The following is a 6450-nucleotide window of genomic DNA, read 5'->3' on the forward strand; positions in this document are numbered from 1 at the left end:
AATTATATGGTTACCAAAACTTTTTATTAATTTTTTTTTGTATTTATTAGTGGCAATAATAATAATTGCCATTATAATATATAGTAATAATGGCAAATATATAATTACTGCAAAGCATAACTTAAATTAAAGAATTAGTGGCCATTATATTATTGCCACTAAAAATTTGTCGCTAAAACATATTTTTTTTGTAGTGCGTTGTTATTAAAAAAAAAGGGATAAGATTGTGCTTATATATCATATTATGTGATGTATAACGTGCGTGGTTTTTGTCTGCATAATGATAATTTTTATTCTTTTTATTGTCTCGTGTAATAATTAATCTGATTTTGATATTGGCAGGATGAATTTAAGAATGCTATAAAACGGGCTACACAAAAAGCATATGAAAAAGGAAGTAATACACCAAATAAGATAGATGTGTGGTGTAAAATAGGCGAAGTTAAAAAAGGAAGAATTTATGGATTTGGAATAGAATTCACTACAGTTGAGAAAAGACCTAGTTATCGTTACTCCAGCTCTCAGCCATCCGATTGGTTGCGAAGGTCAGAACATGAAGAAATAATGAAGAAAATGCAAGAAGAGAACGATGACTTAAAAGCTAGGCTGAAAAAGACAGAAAAAAGATTTGAACTCAATAACCATTTGCTTCAACAAATGATGAAAAAGCTTAATTTTAAAATTGCGATTCCTCAACTAGAAGGTGGAGAAACAAATATAGGAGAGGATGAAGATGGTGAACGTACGTCTGAAGAGTGATTATTTCATTGTAGTTGTGATGCTAGTTAGTTAATAGACTTTAAATGATGTAATTAATAATTCGAGAATGTTGTTTACTTATTATTGTTTTTGTCTATGATATTGAATTGATGAGTTATTTTGGTTATTGGTTAAGTAGTGTATTATGTTATTTGAGATATATCTTTTATAGGTTGGCTTTTATGTGTTAAGGTGTAGATTTTGTGTTGATGGTTTTTCAATATTTGATGGTCTAGATGTAAAAATTCAGTAAAAAATTGATAATTAAAAAGGATAATATAAAAATTTTTGATAATATTTTAGGGTACAAATAATTTTGTTCACCAGAGTTTATTTTTCTTGAGTAAAATGTTAGTTTTATTTTTTTTTAATAGATTTATCAATGTTCTAAATATTCATGGATACAAAATAATAGTTTATTTGAAATGATCTTTTAGGTAGTGTTTATTTTAAGAGACTGGAATTGAAATTGAAAGATTAGTACTCAATATTGTGTTTGATGGTTAAAGATTGGAACTAAAATTCACTACAAGAATTTGACAAATTAACGACGGATTTTTGCGAGAAATATTTTTTTTCACAATCCGTCACTAACTTGTGAGGAATTAGTGACGCACTAACGACAAAATTAATAAGCGGTCATAAAATATTTGAACTTGAGAAAAGCGACTGATTAGCGAGAGATTTACGAGTAAGTTTGTTTCTCGCAAATTGACTTTTGTAGCTAAAAAAAGAGTGAGAAAAATTTCCCCGCTAATTTGTCACAAATTAATTAATTAGCGAGTGACAATGTTCTAGCAAATCAGTCACTTAGGGGTTCAATCGAATAAAAGTGAAGTAGTGAGGGATATTATTGTCACTATTCCGTCGCTACATTTTTTGCATTTTTGGCATGCTTTTAAAGTGTGACAAAATTCAATTTTTCTTGTAGTGTGAGATACTTATTGATTTGTTACTAGGTTAAAAAGAATTTGCAATGACATTTGCGATAGTAGTTCAACTAATTAAATACATATTATTTCCTAGCAAATTAGCGACTACTTCATAACTCTACTTTTTGTAAGACCCCGGATTTTTGAAAATTTATTCATTTATGATCTATTATATTTAATTAAGATTATATTTTTAGAGATTTTTATATATAAATTGAGTAAATTCCTATTTATTACTTATAGTTCTTATAATTGAAAAATGGTGAATATTTTAGCTCCTGTCGGTGTCAGAAGCTGCCACCACCGCCGCGTCCAGCTATAGTCACCTGCTCCGTCGCCGCTCCTGGAGGTGGGTGGTCAAGCCTCTGCTGCCGGAAAATGCCTCTGCCGCCATCGAGATCCACTGTCGGTAAGGGTTTCGAGTTTGGTTTTCGTTTCTTTTGAGATTCCGGGAGTTTTGTTGTCGCTGCATGTTGGTTTCAGTCACCGTCGCCGGAGTTGGGTCGTTGCGGCCGCTTGAGGTGGCTGCTGGGGCTGCTGCCAAACCGGTTCAGAGGCCGTCGCTATTTCATTTTTGTATTATAGTAAGTATTTTACGTTTCAAAAACCTCCGCATTAATGTCTTGTTACGTCTATTAAAGTCTTTGCGATATTAATGTGTTAGGAATTAGTAACCGAGCGTACATGTAGCGATTGAGGCTGTTTCTGCTGTTGTGAAAGCAAGCGGAGCTGAGGCTTCGGTTGCCGCAGATTTCGGGCTAAGCAAAAAGAGCTCAGTTGACACGCTTGGGTTATGGTTTCAACGTGTCGAGGTAGGGGCCTTTTCAAAAAAGCATATTTTATAAATTGGAATTATTATATATGGATATTATGTGGTAAAAATGTATCTTTGAGTGATTGAAATAAGTCTTATGTAATGTTGGTTGTCTTGGATGAATATGAATGCTTGGTTGGTTCGATCATTATTTGGTTTTGTGAAACAGACAGTTTTGAAGTGTTTCTTTAAAGTTGCTTCTTTAAAGCTTTGAAATCAAGTTTAATCCGTTGGAAATTGATTTGAGTTTGATTTGGTTTTCTTGAAATATGAAAATGGAAATGCACTTTTGGATCCACCTTGATTTTGAACTGATTTTGGGTTTTGGATCGTTAAAAAGAATTGTGGAATGCTTTGGTTAGGACCCGAAAAGGGTGGCAAAGTCCAAGTTTTAGGGGAGGTGCTACCAAAATTTCTATAAAAATCTTAGACTTTGACTGAAAAGTTATTTAGAAAGGCTTGGATTTGAGAAATTGTATAATTTGATTTATTAAGAAAATAGTTATGTTTTCGAGTTTAATTTATTTAAGAAAACTATATGTCTTGATTTCGATTTAATTAGAAAGGAATTACTTTACCATTTTGAATCACTGAAGAAAAGTACTATGTTCTAATATTGATTTTAAATATAAAAAGGTCTTATGCTTTCAGTTATACTTAAGGATTTTGTTCAGAGGAGCTTTTAGTGATTTTAAAGGAAATTGGACTTTTGATTGAATAATTGCGTTTGTGACATTTTGGAGGAAGTCAGAGAATTGGTTTTAAGAAGGAACCTGAAAGTGGTTTTGATTTAAATGGATTGGTTCCATTTCAAGTGAATTGGTTTTGGATTGGATTGGGACTTGTGACTTTATATGATTCGGTTTTATAATAAATTATGTTTCTTTTTACTTAAACCAAGAATCTATGATTTTTAAGAGTTTCAACGAATATTTTAAGAAATTGAGATAGGTTGTCCTTCCCTAAAGTCTTGAGACTCTGCTGAGAAATTTCTATTACCAAATTCAGTTTTAGGATGACTAATTTTTTGATCTTTCAAAAGAGATTTTAATTTGGCCTAGTTGCTGAATTATTTGGAAGTTTTAGAAGGATGTTGTGGAAATGTGACTTGTTTTAAAAGACGAAATTTCTTTTGAGAAAGATGGCTTATAAGCTCGAAGTGATTTGAGAAATGTGTATTTTTGAAGTTAAGGCTGGGATGAAGCGAGTTTGATTTCAAAGAAAAGTGATTTGAGAAAAGAGATTTATGGCTTGAATGATAATTTTATGAGTTTTATGATGTTGGATAGTGGAAATGGAATATGTTATGAGCCAGAATGACCGTATATGATAATGAATTATGGTTGATTGTGGAATATGTTATGAGCCGGATAGCTGAGTATGAATATGGATGATTATTGATTTGATAAAGTGATTGTTGTACTTCCAATTATCTGAGATACGAGTTTCCCTGGTTAGAAGCAGTGGCTAGCCACCACGTGCTCCAGGTTGAGACTCGATACTCTGCTGACCCTATGTCGTAAGTGTGGCCAGACACTGTGAAAGTTCCGGATGAGGTCGCCCCCGTGGATAAACACCAGTGTGGGTGTTGTGTGCTTATGATTATGATTGTGACTAACTCGAGTTGGGGATGCATGACAGAGGGACAGTCCAATGGTTAGCTACCAGGACTTGCCGGGTTGGCTTTATAACCAACAGATGAGACTCATCATCCACTAGGACAGGCATTCATCATATGCATCTATGTGACATTGTGTGTGGGTGTGCATATTGTACTTGGTTTGCCTATGTGATTAATTGTGTTCAACTGTTAATTGTTCTACTTGATGTAACTGCTTGTTTGTGCTTAAGCTTTCCTACTTGTGTTTGCGACTGAAACTCTGTTGGATTGTGATGGATTGGTTGTGGATTGATTTATTTGGGCCTAGGACCGTGACTGATCATGAGATGGGCCGAAGGCCGTGTTTGGTTTGTATTTTTGGCTTAGAAAAGTATGAAAAACTAAACTGGTTTATCATAGACTTAATGAACCTATGCTTGGAACAGCTTGTCATTCATACTGTGTAAGGAAAACTTTCAAAAAGGCTTTTGGTTTATTTTATTGAGGAATTAATAGCTTTCTCTTTCAGAGAGGATTTTAGATTTTGATATTAAACCTTTGGTTTCGGAAAGATGCATAAGACAGTTATTAATCACTGTAACGGTTTACCTTCACGTATCCTATTATAGTAATTCTCAAAAACCCTCTACTAAGAACCTTTCGAGGATGATGTTCTCACCCCCCTACAAATTTCCCTTTTCAGGATATGGACTCAGAATTCACGAAGAGTTTACCTAGTTATTGTTGTTGTGATGTTTTGTATTGCTTTAGTTATTATTTATTGTTCCCTCGCCTTTGTGAGTTTTGTGAGTTGGATTGCATGTATGGATGTATATTACCTATCAAAAAGTATTTTGAAGCGGTTATACGGTTTAAAGTTTTAAACAGGCTCATATTTTAGTATTAAATACTTTCAGAGTCGTCGTAACACCAGAGCTATCAGAGTGGCGCAGCCGGAAGCGTAAACTTTGATAGTTAGGGTGTTACACTTTCTCATTTAGAATAGCTTCGGTTTAGCGACAAAATTCCTACAAATTTGATTAAGAATTTTCAAAGATTAGTTATAGATTTGCTAAAAAATGTGACAGATTTGCGATCATATTAGCGGACAACTTGTGACGAATTAGGTTTAGAAAATTCCTTGCTAATTAGCGTCAACTAAGCATTCCATTTTGTCTACGAAGTTAGCTTGGAATTAGCGATGATTCTGCTGCAGTAGAGTTTGTCGCTAATTAGCGACTACCTTTTAGTCTATTTCTTCTATGGAATTAGCTTTTACTTTAGTGACGGATTTGCGACTATCTTTTCGGTAGCTAAAAAACTTTCCGATGAATTAGCGACTATTGTGTTTGCCTCACTGATCTGCGACTTATAATTAGCGAGGAAAAAATTAGTTGCTAGACGGTAGCTAATTCGTCACAAATTATATTTTGCGTCAAATTAGCGATTATTTTACGACTCTTTTTGTGGTAACTAATCACCCATATTCTTGTAGTGATTTCAGTTTCATAATACAAAATTTCAGTTCCTTCAGTACCTCAAAGTAGAGATAGAAAAGGCTGAAATCCTGATAATGGACAGAAACCTTTTTTAACATTTATTTTCGAAAATACCATCATCAATCTAAGTTTTCAAATTTTCATTCTACACTTTCTACCATTCTCATTTCTCAAACCTCACCTCCATTCTATCACTAATCCTTCTCCTCACCACTGCACCTATTCCCACTAAATAGAATATTAAATACTGCTAAACATAATACAAAAAATTTAATTTAGTCTTTATCTTTCAGTTTTTGTCTTATAATTTATATTGCTTAATCTCTATATCTCTTCTAAATACTTTATTAGAAATAAGGTCAACTAAATGGTGATCTAACGTTGTAGTAAAAAAACGAAATGGTGAATGTGTTTTATTGCTCAAGTTATTTTTTTATTCAATTATGGTTTTATTCATTTATCTGTCATAATTCTTAACAAATGGGTATATATTATATTTTTATATATTAAGAAAAGAGCAACATAATAGTTATATCGTTGCCAATGAAGACGTACGACCTCTGCTTTTTACATAAACTAGAGGGGACATATTATAGCATGCATGCTGATATGGAAACAAGTACTGGAATATCTTAAACAAATTTATTATTGTAATATTATTGTTTAAAAGCATTGTAAAATTAGAAATATGTTATTTAACTAATAAGTTAGCAATTTTTAACTAGTTTTTAAATGTAATAAATCAATTACATTAATTTTATTAAACCCACTTTCCAATTTTTTAAGAAACTAACACCTATCAGATTTTAACTCCCTATTTTAATAATGAGTAATGCTACATAGCCA

The sequence above is a fragment of the Arachis ipaensis genome, chromosome B04, assembly GCF_000816755.2.
Source record: "Arachis ipaensis cultivar K30076 chromosome B04, Araip1.1, whole genome shotgun sequence".
NCBI lineage: Eukaryota > Viridiplantae > Streptophyta > Magnoliopsida > Fabales > Fabaceae > Arachis > Arachis ipaensis.